This window comes from Hetaerina americana, unplaced genomic scaffold, assembly GCF_022747635.1.
Source record: "Hetaerina americana unplaced genomic scaffold, ioHetAmer1.1.p SCAF_2, whole genome shotgun sequence".
NCBI lineage: Eukaryota > Metazoa > Arthropoda > Insecta > Odonata > Calopterygidae > Hetaerina > Hetaerina americana.
The window spans coordinates 91,885,541-91,903,079 of record NW_027286763.1 but is presented as its reverse complement, the minus strand read 5'-3'; positions in this window follow the sequence as shown (position 1 = coordinate 91,903,079).

Here is a 17,539-nt window from a genome sequence, read left to right as displayed (position 1 = left end):
TCACGGAATCCGGTGACTTGAACAGACATTCTCCAGTATTACCACAGTCATCTTCAGGTTGAAGGTTTTGCTGTAGCTGCTGTCGTGTCTGAAATTTTGGTTACCAGAAACCTTTTAAAATCTAAGCTGAAATTATTGACATGCCGGCTAATACTGGCACACTATTTAGAGCATATTTATATCTGCGAATATTTTATGCTAGCAATTACTCTCATAGTTTCCTAATCCAGAATCATGTTGGAAACTTTGTTTTGTGAGCTTGCTAAACATATTTTGGCACCACAATCAAATAACCAATTAAGGTACGACGTTCATATTGTTTGAACGGTATGTGGCTATTTATGAAAAAGTCAAAGACTGTAAAGATGCTAATTCAGGCTTTATCTTCGTTTCCACTCAGTTTAATCCAATTTTGCGCCCGTTTACACTCACATTCTCGTTACATTACCTCCTCAAGTAGTTAATAATCGTTTTTTGCAAGCGACTGTCCCGCTTCATTGGCCATTTCGGCGAGGGCATTTAAAAAGGAAGAGAAAAAAAGCTCTCACCCTCTGAGTTTCCTTTGGGGCCTTCCTCTCCTCATCCCGCCCTCTTGTTTGCCTGCTCGGCCTCTTATCTCCACCTCTTTTCCTTCCTCAACTCCTCTCCTCTGCTCCAGCGACCTTCCCTCCTCTATCAAGTCCCAGACACTCGCTCCCTAACTCCCCGCCTGCCGTATTTCCCACGCTAACTCAAGAGATATATCCATTTTTATCTCCTTGGCAACGCAACTCTCACCCTGCAGCACACACACCCCTCACCTCCTTTCTTAACCGCCGTGCCTCGCCCTTGCTTTCATTCTTATTATTATTATTATTGCCCTAGTGGGCTTTTCGCGTTTTTTCGCGTCGTGCTTATCCACCTCGCACATTTGGTCGTTACCCTTACCCCATGCCGTAGCACACGTAAGCCTGTGCTTTGCCTTTCCTTTCTCAAATAAAAAGTGCATCCCCGTCTACACGCGTTAGTGTTCATGTATTTGGAAGGAAATGCATGCTCTTCCAATGTTTAAGAAGGAGAAAGAAAAGGAGTGGCTGAGAGCTGCGGAAAAGAATTGTGTCATGTTTTCTTTCTTCTTGTCATTCGAATGATATTTTTTAAAGTGAAAAGGTGGTGAATTACTGTTGAAAAGAACTCGGTAATGATTGCCACCGACGACGCAGGAAACGAACGCATGCCTGCACTGCATGCTAGTTCGCTCGGGTTGCCTGAAACTCCAGGAAAATTGTTGTGTAAGCAGAGGAGTGCACGCTAATCCAGTCTGCTATTCATCGCAGTATGAATAAAAAGATCCATGTCTTGCCGCTGAGAAATAAAAATGAAAAAAGGTCGCCACTTGCCTTCGTAACCCTCCTCTTATCTTTGAATGAATGGGGCAACGAGCTAATTTTCCGATCCAACCACCCATCTTCCTGTATCACTCCGTCAAGTTGATAGTACTTTTTTTAACGGCGTTCGGTGCGTACACACGCGTGTCTTTCTTACACGAGAACTGTGGCTTACGCTTTCAGAGAGCAAGAACGAATCGGGGCACTTTCGGGCACCGCGAGCATCCTCTTTTCATTCCCAAAGCACTTAGCGATTTCCGGGCCTCCTTCCCCTAAAGTAATGAGCATACAATTACACGTTCTTTTCTTTTTGATTCAACATTCTCAGACTTCCGTCATTTTTTTCTACCACCCTCCCCACCTTTGTTTCCCAATCCCCGTTCCAACTTTCCCTCCTTCCCTTCCCCACCTCTCGCTTTCCTATTTATCCCTTTTACGTCCCTTCGCCCCTTCCTACCAAAACTCTCATAAACTCCCTCGTTCTCTTGAAACTCTTTCATAACGGCGTCGGTTTCGCTGTATTCGTTAATTACTGGCGTATAATGGCAGCGGCGGCTGTGACGGTCGTGACATAGCCACTTTTCTCTTTTATCCCCTCCCTCTGTCCTCAGAGCCCCCAAACCAATGCCGCCGCCCTTCCCAAACGCCTTCAAACTGTCTCACACCCCTTCCATCATTTTTTAATGCCTCCTCGTTACCGGTAGCTTAGTGCTCTTTCTGTTTTAATATTTCTATAAAGATTGAGGAGGTTAGCGGAACAGTCAAAATCTAACGCGGAAATTTCTAGTTATTAAAAACTACGAATTGAATGTCGGAAAAGAAATGATGTTGTTACATCTTTATTTTATTAAACCCTCATTAAATTATCCTTCTATGATATTAAATGGATTGGAATTCAAATTCCAATGCATTTGCATCAGAAGTAAATAAGAAGACATTTGGTATATAGTTAGAAATAGTTTACCGGTCTTCTTGCGTTCTAACTTGTCAATTTTCTTTTAATTGTTTAAAGAAGGTTTTTTATCTGTATCATATTAAGAAGGACTGATAAAAAGGGAAAAGCTGACAAAATCTGCAATTACTATAAACAAAGAAACACTTTTAAAATTTTTGTCAAAGGACCTCCTGAGTCAACTGAGTAATAAATTTCCTTTATTATTACAAACTGGTGCATTATAAAGTTAATCAAATGAGTTGATAAAAATAAGAAAAGTAATTTATTTGCACAGGTTAATTATTGGTTTAACTATTTCGTGGTTCCGGTTGCCACCCCAAAACTGTGAATTGAGTTTACTGTTTCTCCCTTGGATAATCAACAACGAAATACTAATTTTACCGAACTCTAGTTTATAGTGGTTTCCCCTAATGCCATTGGTAAATAAAAGGAATCATATTTATTAATGGCGGATAATTTTATTATGTGAAACGGAAATCCTTCATGAATTTTAAATAAAATTCAATGACGGGGATAGTTCCGAACAAATGAAAACAATGTAGCTGACATTAGAATTGTAATTAGTTTGCTACCCATTCAATTAAGGCATCGTCAGAGAGTAAATTTTGGCTTTAATGAGGATGAGGGATAGGTGTTTTTCATTCACCAGCTTTTCATTGAGTTGATTTGCAATTCTGTAAATATTTATTCAGGGGAATTTTAATTTCCTTACACGTCAATTGGTGGTTTTCACCATAATCATCCTGGTTGAAACGCCTCGTCTTTTGTCCCCTTGCGCAGGAAGATATCCCCCACTACTTACCGAACGGCGGAGTAGGTCTCATTTGAACTTGCGTGCGATCTCCCCCTTTTCGGTTCTTCTTTCCCATTATTTTTGTACCCCTCACGCAGTATTTTTCCGTCGCATTTCAAGTGGTTTCGGCGCAACAGTTCCGAGCGAAGCTGGCAACGGGGACCTGGCGTGCCCTGTGATGCGTGCACACATTTTTCGAAAGTATGGCGAACCGACAGGGGGTTTCTCTCACCCCCGTCGCTCTTTTTGCTAACCACACTAAGTACGGATTCTTATTAATATGCGGTTTTATTTTCTTGCAACCATGGAGGAGTCATATTTTTTCTATCTGGAAGCTAATAAACGACAAATCCGTTAGATCGTCCCATGTCCTTTTTTCAAGTTATATTTAGTTTGCTTTTCTTTCGCTTCGATTATTCCCTCTTATCAGAGAGCAGGCGAGTAAATTATTTTTCCTACTCGATAATGAGTACCATAAAAGCGACATAGTAGTAGGAATGTTTCAAGACTTTTTATCCCCTCGAATTTTCTCGAGCGGTTCATTTTTAAGCCGAAGCTTTTCGCAGCAGCATAATTAGATTGAGTTCTTCCACAGCAACATTTGTAGGCTTATTACTTTTCAAAAGCGCAAAGAAATTTGAAGGGAAATGGTACATTGCTTTATTTATTGATGGTATAACTGAAATGAATTCGTTATCTGTTTTAGCGTAACGGATGCCATGTCTACAAACTCAGGTGTACGTTATCTCTGCCTAAGCAATCTTCATAATGTCAATAGTTATTTTTCAAGTGAATTAGACCGTGAATGAGGCCTTATGATGTTGATAGCTATTGAAAAGATCTTTTGAGTACGCGGATTAACACGTGAAGCCTACATCTCAATGAATCGTTGCATTTTCCGAATTAGAACGTAAAGTTTTCTTTCATAATGTAATGTTAATACTAGTTATTGTAATATGGAGGCTGCTTTTTTGTATATTTGCATTTTTGTGTCCCTATTCTTCTACCAGTTTATTTCTTCCTTAGCTCCATAGACAAGTTGATGTATGCATGTTATGTTGATGCTCATTCATGTTAATCTAAGTTAAATAAAGAACTAATGACTCTCCTAATAACATTACTAAACTCTATTAAGTGCATCTAATATTGAATATATATATATATATATATGGCAATCCACTCCTTCGGCATAAATTAATTTGGCATCCCAACGTTAGTTGTAGATGAAATAGTTATTTTAAATTATCCATTTTATTTGCTGAATGCTTACCAGCTGTTTAGACCAAGGTTTGATTTTACATCATTGATTAGCGCAAATGCCATCGATCTCAATTATATCTCCGGAAGTGAGAGCTACAATTACTACAGTCTAAACGATTATTTTTCATCATTTTAATATTGCCTAGTAAAGGCCATGCATGCTTTATATCTTCCATAGTAATGCCTTTCTTATTATTGCATAAGAATATACAACGAGTATACAATAAAAGATAAAGTATACACTCGGGAAGTTGCACAAGTGTATACGGGTTTGTATATTATAGTCAACTTTTGATCTCTCTTTTGTAAAATGTATAGAAGCTTCTTAGCATTCGTGTTGGTGCTTGGATGGTAGGCTACCTACCTATTTGTACCTTTTAGCAATATATACATACGAAAAAAACAGAGCCCATTTCGGCAATCTTTTTCTGTGCCACTGGATAAGGACTAGATTATGGATTCAGGTTGGCACGTTTCCACGCGAGGGATAAGGCGGCCTCTACCGCCCATTCCCCGCCATTCCCCGCTTCAACTCCGCCGCCCTCCGCCCTGCTTGCTTGTCCAAGAGCGGCCATTTTGAGGGGTGTCGTGGAAGTAAGGAAGGGGCGGCAGGGGTTGGGGTGTGGGGGCGGAGAGGAGGGGGTGGATGCAGAATGGACGAGAGAGAGAGGGGGGGCGGGATGACGGGAGGGAGGGCAGGGGGTGGATACACTAGGAGGCCCCCTTTTGCCATGAGGGGATGGCGTGGGCTCTTCTTGCCCTATGCTGTCGTCTGGGGAACGGAAGCCTCGCTCGTTGGAGCAGAATGAGATGCGCGTCTGTCGTAGAATTGGGAACGCAGATGTAGAAAGGAGAGACGGAGAGTGAGTGACTGAGAGAGAGAGAGAGAATGAGGGAAAAGAGGGAGTGAGGCTCACTTTAGAAGTTTAGCACTGCTCGAAATGCCAGCGAGAGGGAGAGAGGAAGATAAGGAAAAGACGTTCTGTGTGTTACAGCGCCCTTCAACAACGCATGAATGTCACTCATGGAGCTAGGTGTTAGATGGAGCATTATCATACACTGCGGGGTTTGACTGCGGTAAAATTTGTTGGTCCCTTGTTTAAGAGCGCGGGAGGGTTTCTACATGCCGTCTTACGGGGACGATTTTCTTTTACCCCTCTCAGTCGATAAATCTAAAGACTTGTCCTCTTGCCAAAGTTCGAAATTCCGTCCTTTTAGATTCGGTTTATCTCCTCTGTTTGTGTGCAGACCATATGCTAAGGGTTTGGCTTATAAAATAGCCGTTATTGTGAATATTATTTTCTTTTATATCATGCCCACACTGTGAGTCGTCCCCTCAAGAGTGAAGGATGGTGCGGATTAGTGGCGCTGAACGGATATCAATGAATTATATACTAATGATAACAATTTGCTGAAGCAGCAATCATTCATCAAACGTAAGGATGAGATGTTGAAATAATATTCTCATTAATTAACTGTTGCAATTCACGAAGGAAACCCTCTTGATTTTGGCAAGCTCGTAGCTGGTAATTAAGAACTATTAGTAATTAACTTCGTAATTTACGGTATACAAGAAAAACTGATGAAATTAAGTGTTTATAAATGATCGAATTTCACCTCTTGAGTTAGCCCAAAAATATAAAAGGGTCACCCATTTTTTGAGGAAAGTAATCTTTTAAAATTATGCATCAATTACCAAGAAACTGCGGGAGATACTGTAACAGTAACTTTAAACTGAGTCATCCGCTAATATGCATATGAAGGCAACAATTTAAGAGCGAAAAAATCATTCGCATTGAACGGGATTCAAACCAGAATCCCTCGATGTCCGGATGTCGAGGGATACGGGTTTGAATCCCAGTCAAGGGGAATGATTTTTACACGCTGAAATCGTTGCATTGATATGCATCAATTATTTACATGAAAACCGTCGTGTATACCTCTAAATCATCGATTTGGTAAAACAGTGCGATATATGTGTATAATTATTGGGGTTGTCTAATTATAACTTAAATTCTTCGGTTTATTCATTTTCCACAGAGAATTAAGAGATATATCCCCAGATTTACCGGTGGTTTGGCCTACCACACCACCCCGCCACACGCCCTTGCGGCGGCTTGCGGAATATTGTGTAGATGTGGATTTAGATATATACCTATACCCTAGTATAAGTGTATGACATGTAAGGGGCAATGAATTCTCATCTTCAATGAGTAAAATGTCCTATAAATACAAGGGGTACTGTTAGGTAAGGACTACTTTCTCCCAAAATGCCAATTTAACCGCAAATCGCATTTTAGAGAATAATGTAATGGCTTAATTTTAAAGGTAGAATAATGTATGTGAACAGTCAGTCTGAAAAATATAGAATATTTGTCGTAAGAACTTAACCGATGTAAAGACAAGGAAGCAAGGAAGGAATTCAGATTTCCATGGTATTAACATTATATAGATATTTAGATAGTATTTCATTTAAGTTTAATCGATTCTCGCTAATGATTCATTCACGGGACCGCAGTTAGATAAGCATCTTTCTCTTCTGTATATGCATTTAATGCAGAAGTGAAGCAGAAAGTAGTAACAACCAACCGAATTCTGGAGCTTGAAACTTACCAACTTACTATATCTCCAAAGACTGCTGTACACGTAGATGGGTTAAGGCGAGCTTTGAGGATATTTTTCCAGGGTAGTGTGGGGAAACAAGGGTATAAGACAAGAAGTGAGAAGCATATAAAAATATTAGTTACCATTGCAGCCGGAGACTTCGTGATGGAGTAGCAAATGCTCATGGAAATGGGTTGGTAAGGGTGTATTTTCGAGTTACCATATAATGTACCAGAAAAGTAAGTAGGAGGTCTCGTCGGGGTTGAAGAGAGAGAGAGTTACGGACGTGAAGCAACGAGACCTGGAAAGCTCCGTTTTCTGCTCGCGCTTCAGTGTTAGTGGGAGTGGTGGTAGTAGCATGAGGCAGGCATTGCTTAGGGAGCATTTGAAGAGGAAAAGGTCCTCCCCGTCCCTTTCTCTCTTGCTCGCTCGCTCCTCTCTTTTATACGGTCCTCTCGGCTGTAATATCCCTTCCATTTGGGCGGGACTTTGAAGAGGGTGGAGGGGAACAGGGAGCAAAGAGAGAGGTGTAGCAACCAAAGGGAAGGAGAGTGGGTAAGAGATAGAGAAGGAGAGAGAGGTTGGGTCTTAAGCCCCTTTCCTGTGGATACCCTCCACTCCTTTCTCTCCCAGGGCTCATTAAGCAGGCGGCGGGCTAGGAAGAGTTTTTGGGGGTATTAGCGGCGATCCGCCCTCCCGCACCCACCAACCCTGCCTCCTTCTTCCGAATTTCTCCCCAATCCTACCATCTCCTCCCTCCCCTAATATCCCCAACCCCTTCAAGCCTAACGCCCTAACCGGCCTCAGTCGGTAATTTTTCCGAGTTCGGTGGGAGTTGAGTGGGAGAGAGGAAACAAGCTAGGATTCCGTGACGCGAGTTCTGTCGGAGGCGGTGTGGTCCTCCAGTCTCTCTCTCCTCTATCTATCGTCCTCTTGTGTCCTCCCCCTCCACCTCACCTACCGTAGGTCTCCGATGTGGAGAGAATTTTCCCTTGGCCTGCATCGTCTGGGATTGGCTCGCACTCTGCCCCTTCCCACCTCACCCCCGAAATAGTACCTCCCCGAAAACGCGAATCCTCCCGTTCCCCTTAAATTTCACCCTTGCTCGAATTTCCCTCGGCTCCTCCTCTTCACCTTCTGGTGACTGCGTTCACCCTGGATTGCTCACACACACAACCATGCAAACACACGCCTAAACACGCCCACACTCTCATCTCCCGCCGCTCATCTCCCCTTCAGGTCCACTCTTCACCCGCCTCTCCGGAGCCTCGCCTACCTCCTCCGTGTCCTCCCTTGCCCGACCACCTCTCCGTCCTCATCGCTGGGGTTCATCCCATAGGAATCCCATCTGCGATCCTTAAGATGCTCAGCGTGTGAATTCTTGGAAGAAAAGACCTGAAGGGAGGGACAGGGTAAATGCGACTCAATAACCTTATATTCTAAGCCTTTTTACACGCTCAATTCCCTCTCCCTTCGGTGAATGAGAGTTTTCTTTCTCCCTCTCTCTCTCCTTGCCTCTGACCGTAATCATAAGATAGTGTAATTTGATGAAATAAATTCTTGTCGTGATGGTTACCATTTACATATTATGAAGTAAGAATAAAATAAATATAATAATCAAAAATTTATTCCCTAGTTATGTCAAAATCACTGCATACTGGGTGTCGCTTTTCGAAGCCCAGATATTCGTGAACGAAAGCTTAGTTTTCGGATTTTAAATTGTCTCTTATATAGGGTAATTTGATGAAGTATGAATTATTTCAGCCTAATAAGTTTGGGTTTACAATATATTTTGACGGGGTAGTAAATCGTGTTAATACGAGATATTGATTACAGCTTAACCCGAAGATAAGTTTTGATATGAGAGGATAATGCTCATATTTTACAAATCCATGCGGTGTGCGAAATTTGCTCAAAGAAAATAAGGAGACCTATTCCATTCTCTATGCCTCATAATGTTTCTTACTCAGTAAAGCACGAAAATTGGATTCGTCAGACTTGTAACTGGAGGTTCCCTGTGCTTAGCCGAATGCTTTCCCAATGGGCTACACCCCTAGCCTTAACTGTCGGCCCAGAACATTTTTATTATGCATTAACTCTTCTCAATATCCGTATTATTCCTCTTTGCTTCCACCTACATTGAATTTTGTAATTTATATGTGTTTATAAAATGTACTTGAACGCACAATGCAATGATTTATTTCAAAAAAGTGAATTAGCGATCATAGTTAGGGTTATTTAAAAAAATTCTTTTATACTGGCAGAAAAAGAAATTGTTATCAATTTCGTTGAAAATTTTAATTATATTTTATTCTTCCTCCAACATATTGATTTTCTCAGTAGTAAAGCAGCAAATAGGAATTCACTGTAATCATTCCGTTAATGATTATTAAGTGAATCTAGGAATTATTCACTACTAATTGGGAATCAATGGCACCTATGGGAAGAATTGTGCAATTCACTAAATCTAAATCTAACAAATGAAGTGCTATGCAATATAATAAAAGTAAAAGAATGAGTGTAGTTGTTAAATTTTAGCAATGAATATGAATGACAAAAGCGACGAAGGGCTTGTAGCAGTTCTTGCTTTTATTTCATATATGAGTTCCGGTGACAAATACTGCACGTCTAAATTTACTTTTGGGTAAAAAGATTTTGCGGGTTAAATATTTCGCACATTCCGTAGTAATTGTCCTATTTTGGTAATATTCCTTGAGATTTTTATGACTATTCGATCGTTAACATTGATCATCGAGTTCATTAATGTCATAGAATTTGACGGAGTATTTAGCATCTAGATACATAAAAAGCATGCACTCAAGTCTCTCCGACTAAAGCGTAATAAATTCAGCTCAAGTTTAGGGCGCGTCATCCCATCTTAATGATTTTCCAATGAACGTGTTTGCACACAAATTTGAACTAGGGGATAAGGATCTTCGTCTATGGGCGGAAAATCGCTGCTTTATTGGTGGCATAAATAAATAGTTTTCCGAATGGATTAACTCAGAGACCCAACCGCTTCGGCAATAACCAACTGGGACCATACTTTATGGTCATTATCGCCTGTCCTTTCGGGGCAAACCGTTTGTAGGTAGAAGGTGCGGTCCATTCGAAGGCGGACGTAGATTTTCCCTTGTGTTGACCGGCGCGGTCTCCCGAACACGATTCCCTCAATGCCATTGTTCGGGAATTGATGAAGAGCCTGTTCGATGGTAAGGGAAGGAGTGTGGGCAGGGGAATAACGAACCGTGAGGGTGAAATATTCATCCCAAACTAGCGGGGAGGGTTATGTAGCGTTCGGGGGCACTCCTCACTGGCGATCGCAGAATGCGACCCTATGCAAATCCGATAATGTCCAGCGCGCACGTTCCGGAAGGGTTATGCCCTCGCGCCACCTAAAAGGGCACGAGCACAAGGGGGCACGCGAGCACTCGAAAGGCAATGTGGAGAAAATCTCCGGTGCGGGGTCTGCAATGGGAACCCGTTGGATGAAGTTAAAAAGTGGTCACATATATCATTTTGGAAAGGAAAAAGGTCGGCAAGGGAGTGTATCGGAGTGACCGTAGGGTTCTTCATGAAAGGGGTAGTGGACGGTGGTCGGGTCTATTGGATGTAGGAAAGGGGAAAGAAGGGTTGATGGTCGAGGGTGATGGTGGTTGGGGTGAAGGGTTTAAATAGCGTCCACGCGCTTGGTCAGCACACATAGGGCATTGCCGTGTAGCTTATGTATTGGCGATGAGCAAGTTACAATGGGCGGCTATATAGTTCTCGGACCTTGTGAGTGCATCGAAAGGCAGGGAAGGTTGGAGCGGTCTTACAAAAGCAGGTGCCTGAAATCAGTGGGGGAAAGTGGAAGGGACGAAATGGGGAGGAAAAACACCCCACTGTTCATGTTCATGCATGCGTAGTCACTCGTGCTGGGCACTGTCCAGCTGGGTCAATTGCCGATGTACGCGAGTGCTCCCTTTTGTGAGCAAATGGGAAAAGCATGTTGAAGTTCGAATAAAAAAAGAGTCTACCGTCATTGTCACCTTTGTTTACTATTCATTTTGTTTCATTGTGTGTGCCAGTGTTAAACAGTTGTAGAGTTTCCCATCCAATCGATCCACACGCTGCAATATTGGAATGCATGCGGTTCACAAAACCACCTTTAATCTTTTTACCATTTTGCTATAGGTACATTTTTGCTCGACTGATTTTATCATTTATTTAAGTGATAACATTATTTGTTGGAAAATTAGTGCAAATTGTAGTTCCCTGAGGGTTCTGTTTTACATTATAAATTTCATTCTGTTAACTTCTTTGAAAATTTTCTATTTTGTTTAATTATCCTTTATTATAATTTCAAGAAGGGAAAGCATTACCAGTTTATTAAGAGTCTGGGCTAAATAAGATTTTCCGGAATTCAGATCTACTGTCGACCATCCGCGGGAACGGGAGTATCGACCGCGGGTGGCGGAAGAAGCAAGTGCCGATATTTATGGATGCCGTGACCCCGTATCAGAAGACTAGAGGTCCCATTACGTAGCTTTCGTTTTGTTTGCTAAACATACTGTTGTTGCCGAAGGACGGTTTTAATCATTGAAATAAACAATACACAACAGCTATGAACCCAATGCCTTCAAATCACGCGGTGGATGTTGAACTTTGGCTATGGTTAATGGCTTTACATAATGGCTTAATGCATAACATGCGCATTCAAATCTGTCTGATGTTGATTTATAAAAATTGTAATTAGATAGCTTAACGATACACTGATCTTACAATTATTTATCGCATGTTTTTTAGGTTTTTAAATATTCTTAGGCGCTTTTTAGGCGAAGAATTTAATTATTGTCGCCATTTATGCATATTTTACTTCCACATTTACTTAGCATTTGGTGTATCGGGACAGTCGGTATAGCAAAATATCCGTATGAATATTTTTTATTTATATCTTATCGTTATCTTGGTTTTTAAACATTCGGCTTATTGCCGCATTAATAAACGACATTGGGCCTCAATGCATTTTGTCATTCACCTGAATCAAGTGACTTCAAATGCCCCTTCATCGATTAGAGACATGGATTGTGGGAATTAATTTAGTGAATTGAGCTCATGGCATTTATAATCATTTTAAAGGTATAGAATTGTACAGTTTGGAGAAATATGTTAAATACCGCGCTTTCTCCATTGCTCTTTTCTCTGACTCCAGAAATACTATTTATATACACACACACATATACATACATACATATATATATATATATATATATATATATATATATATATATATATATATATATATATATATGTATATATATGTATATATATATATATATATATATATATTCAAAGCACTCCTTATGGGAATTGGCTGATTTGTAGAAATAACAGTAAATAAATATATCGAAAATTTTCCCTAATTTCCCAATAAAAAAATATTTTATTTCCCAATAGTGGCCCGGAAAATCTTTTATTGTAAAAGGAGATTTATTTTTTAGTCTATTCCTTCTTGATCAATTGATTTTGAAGTGTGTAATTATCATAAAATTCATTTCCCGAGATCTGAGAGTTGAACTATGATTTCATTTAAAATATTTTAAAAGGATAAATTGCATGAAGTATGATAGAGAATCAAATAAACTCCCTTCTATTCCATATGCTATTTATTAAATATGGGTCCAATAAAGTTGAGGTAGTACCAGTAGAAGCAATTTGTTTTTATAGAAATAAGCTTTGCAATATTTTCCATTAAATTCCCCAATAATATGAAACTGTCCTGCTCTTTGATCTGTGTTAAGAATTTGTTCATATATATTGTTTTCATAAATTCTAATTTAAAAAAGGTGTGTCTTATAAGTCCTCCGACATGAATGCTAATCTTTAATTGTTATATGCTCATTATTTTCGGTGAATCAATGTCATAGAGAAATCGTGCAATTGTTTATTACTTTATTTCCGTTGACCTGGAAAATATTTGCAATGTATTTAAACCATTCTGTTCACGGCATAACTTGTTCGATTATTGTTTACTTGGTAATTGATTTAAAAGAAGAAACATTCGCGGTCAAACGAATATACGTCCACGTGAGTAGGCATAAAACATGGTAAAAGTACTCCTCGCGGATGATTACACCTTTCAATGTGCTCGTTGGGGAACATTAAAATGAAGTAAGGGAATTATATATTTAAATACGTTCATTGTGAAAGCATAATCAACACATCTAAATGTAAATGTTACACATTTACCATGACATTCACATGCCATTGCAGCTTAATTTTTGTTTATCATAAATTAATTTCAAAACTAATCTCAAAAGTTAGAAAGGGCGAAGGATTTATTCTCGAAGCTTGGGAAAGTGACGGATGTGGTTATTCTCATTATTAACTATCTTTGTTAACGGAAGTTCACAATCGACAACTATTCCGTTTACAACCGCTTCGGTTTTAACTTTAATATTTCAACGAATATTATTAACTTTGGGGTAAAATAACGTTCGGGGGGGTTGCTAAATTTCTATCTCACAGAAGAACTCCTTGAACGTCGCTTGTAACGATTGGGGGGGAAGCGAGAATTGTGGATGGGAGGTCGTAGGTTGGGATGGCGGGCGGGCGCGCGCCGTCCGGGCATTCCCCTCCGCTTCGGACGGGAGAACGGGCATCGGGGCGCCCCGCTTGTGCGCGCCCGTATTGCGCGGCGAGTCCCCGGGTCCAGCGTCCGAGAGTGGGAGAGAAATATGGGGAGGAGGGGAGAGGCGTGGCCGAATGGAGAAGTCCACGAAGGGACCAGGGACCTCCGCTCCCACCCCTCAAACTCTCCCCTCTCTGTTGGCCGCCCCCGCGGCCTCCTCGCCTTACGTCCCGCCCCCCGCCCCGCTGCCCCTTGCTTTTAGGGGGATTGATCCACCGCCGCTGCCTCCCGATTCTCTCTCTCCCTCTCTCTTGCTCGGTCCGCCATTTTGAAGGGGGACCTGCGCGTCTGTCCCTCTCTGCCCCCTGCTCAAGGTGGTGCTGTCCCCCCCCTCGTTCGTCCATCGCCCCTTTTAGATCTCCCCGTCCGCCGCCCCCGTAGAAATGGCCACGGAGACTGAACGGCCAACGCCCGAGAGGTGTGAGACGGAAACGCTCCCCGCCAGCCGAACTATCCTCGGGTTTTTATATCAGGCGGCCGGTATTGTACCTCTCTCGCATGAGGCGATACTTGAGAAACCGTAGTAAGCGATTCAGATCACGCGAAGTTGCAATTTTCTAAATTTTTAACGCCCACCAGGCCTACCTTCGAAACATGTGGTCAGTTGAGTTAAAATGCAATTGGCATCCGATTCTGAAGAAAGCTACTGAAAAAACTAGTCAATTGCAATAAATGGCAGAGTTGAAGCAAATGAATTCTGAATATTATCCCAGTCCTAAGCCCATGTTTAGATTTCAGTCGCATCATGAATGCTTTCCGAAAAATTTCAACCGTTCGAAATTAATGAAAGGTCATAAAAGAAACCTCTTTTGGTAAAGCCAATATTGCAGTATCGATAAACATGTCCTATGGCCAGGAAATTGTCAGTATGATTTAGAGAATAATTTCCTAATACTGCTTTGAGTAAAATGACTTAACAGTTTAGAATATTAAAATAAAGTTTCTATAACTCCCTGTCGGTAATTTGTGTATGAATAACACCATTAACCATCTGTCGAAAGTCATTCAAAATTTCATGATATTATTTTCAAATAGATTTTAGCTTAAACATTTGTCCGAATCAGCGTATCTCAGTTGATATTAGTTCAGAAGCATGTAATTCCGTACTCCGGCAAATAAATTTGCAATGGATGCCATTTCATTTCATGTGGTGTAAATTCATTGTAAAAGTTGTTTCAGGCGAAATATTTATAAAAGACCCATGTAAATGGGTAATGCGAGTATTTTTTATGAAAAATGTCCGACCCCAGGACATGAAAATGCGGACATTTTTAAAGTAATATGAGAATCTCGGATTTTTGTTGCTCGTAATTTGTATATCAATTTTAAATTCACTGCAGCGACTCAAATCGTGAGTTTTACCTTAAAATAATTTATTCCCTTCCCTAAATGACTCTACATTGAAGACTTCCTTCATATTCAACCGGAGTTTTACTTTCAGGCTCAATGTAATGACGAACCTAATGGGAAGAGGAAATTAATATCTTAACATCTGTCAATACAAATACAAGATGGTGTGGAACATTAGATGGCAGCCAATTCCGAGACATTTTGGTGATTTGACAAGGTTAGTAAGCAATTTACAAATGCATTGGGAATGTGTGTGAGGTGAGGAAAAGTGACTGAAGCATTTAGCTAACTTTTAATTACTTTCTAGCATAGGTAATTACAATGGATTTGTGTGCCAGTCCAGCAGTTGGTATAACTATAATTGCGGCATAATTTTGCGCAGTAAGAAAGGAATTTTAATTAGTAAAAATAAACATGATTGTGAGAGTGCATTAACTATTCAAAATAGGGCAACTTTGATTCTTATAATAAGGCGTCCAAGATTAATGACAGCAATAGTAAAAGTCATTTTCTGGTGTCATGACGACTACTGGCCATGATTTCATCCGTTGGAAAATATTATTCCAAGCGACTTTGCTTTTGCTGGGCATTTTTGTCGGTAAATATGTTACATTTATTCATTGAGCGTTGAAGTTCTATTTTTATTTCCTAAAAATATTACAATTCCAAAAAGAGATAGTAAATGGGACTATATATTCCATTATTAGTTGTATCATAATTTTCTAAAGACCAGGTTTAAGCAATAACTGTTCACAGGGATATTCCGATGAGCATAATGCCATGAATCTTATCCCTCGTGTTCTAATCCGGTGATGGGGCGTTACAATTTCCGACTTCTTAATAACAAGCAGGTTCGCCGTAAATGTATTGCAATAACTATTTAGGACTGAAAAAATATAAACAAATTATATGAACGAGAAAAACTTATATGCAGCGACAGGAATAAATATAATTTACACTTTCAGGTTTCACTTCGTAGAATATTTTGATGTTCATATTAAATGAGTGTAACTTTCCTCGGAATTAACTACTTGTTTAAATGCGATTGCAAAATAACCCGGGACCGTTTTGGTCGCTATTTAAGCATAAAAAACTCGAAGAAACATCATTAAACAATGGGGCTATAGAAATTAAGAGTAATGCTTGTAGAAGTATTCATATTGCTGGATATAAATACGATTATACATAATTCATTATAGGCATATAAAATTTTCTCTTATATAAGGCTATCATACCATTTAATTGGAATCAAGACCTTTTTCGCTCTTTGAATGGAAAATGAAATGAACATTTAATGGCGAAAGCTGTGTTTGAATTATCCTTTTTAAGTAGCGTGGCTTAAGCCTAATAAAGTTTTCTAAGGAATTCAATTATCCTTAGAACTCAATCTTGCAGTAATTAATGAAAGAATTAAATCCACCCGCGAGGAAGATATGAAAGAAACGGGCCTCAGAACTTCCTCTGCTGCCTACCACATCATGCTCCGTCTTTCCTCCATCCTGAATAATGAAAAAAGAACATCGCCATCCGCATCTCCATTTAATACGGATCGGATGTTCAACCAAGTTTTAAAGTCATACCCCGACGACACCTCCAGCTACCTAACCCCCACCCTTCTCAATCAGAAAATGATGAATATTTACCCCTTATATCCCAACTCTCCTTCCCTCAAAACAAACCCCGTCCTACGGCGCCTTTAATAGAAAAACTGGAAAATTGAATAATCATCTCGGGGTATTTGGGACAGTGTTTGGGAGGAAGTCGAGAATGAAAAAAAAACTTAACTCTCTCTCTTCCTCGCCGAGAATGAGAGTGAAGGAGGGTGAGCGAGATCGTAAAAATTCCTCGGCGAATAGGGGCCGCGGGGGAATCAAGAAGGGCGGCTTAATGTATTCACAATTTTCATTAGCAGGGGTTGGGTCCATATCATGCTCACTTCAAAATCGGTTGCTTTATTCCTTATTTCTTTTTAGCTTTCTTCTGCTCATTTGTTATTTAATCAACGTTTTCCCGAAACTCTTGTCCGCGGAAACTCTCATCACCAATAATTACCTTGTATTATAGTGTTTTCTTCGCTTCTGATTTTTCACTACCTCTTTGTTTGGCATAAAGAGATTTTTGGAAATACATGTACATGTTTAATTGGATACATATGTTTTGCTTGAAACCTTGCTTTTGCGTTATTTTCCGACTTGTTATAATTTGATTATGCCTATATTGTGACGGTGAAATATAGGTTGAAAGTTCTCATTCTAGCAATTATTTACTAAACGAGACATTTCTAAATAATTTTATAAAATCAAGGGCTTTGGTTGCAGAATCATCTTCTGAAATGGTACTCTAAAACGTGTGATTTATTGCTATTGCGAAGGAAGTATAGCTTAACATTTGGAGAGAAATATTTCGAATTATGATCACCGGAATAGTCTTAATCTTATTAATATTTAGTCATTGGAAAAGGTCAATCGTGGTGTTATTCAAATAACGTGAGGTCATTGTAGTTTCTGCGTTAATCTCTGCTTGTAGTGCACGGAAAA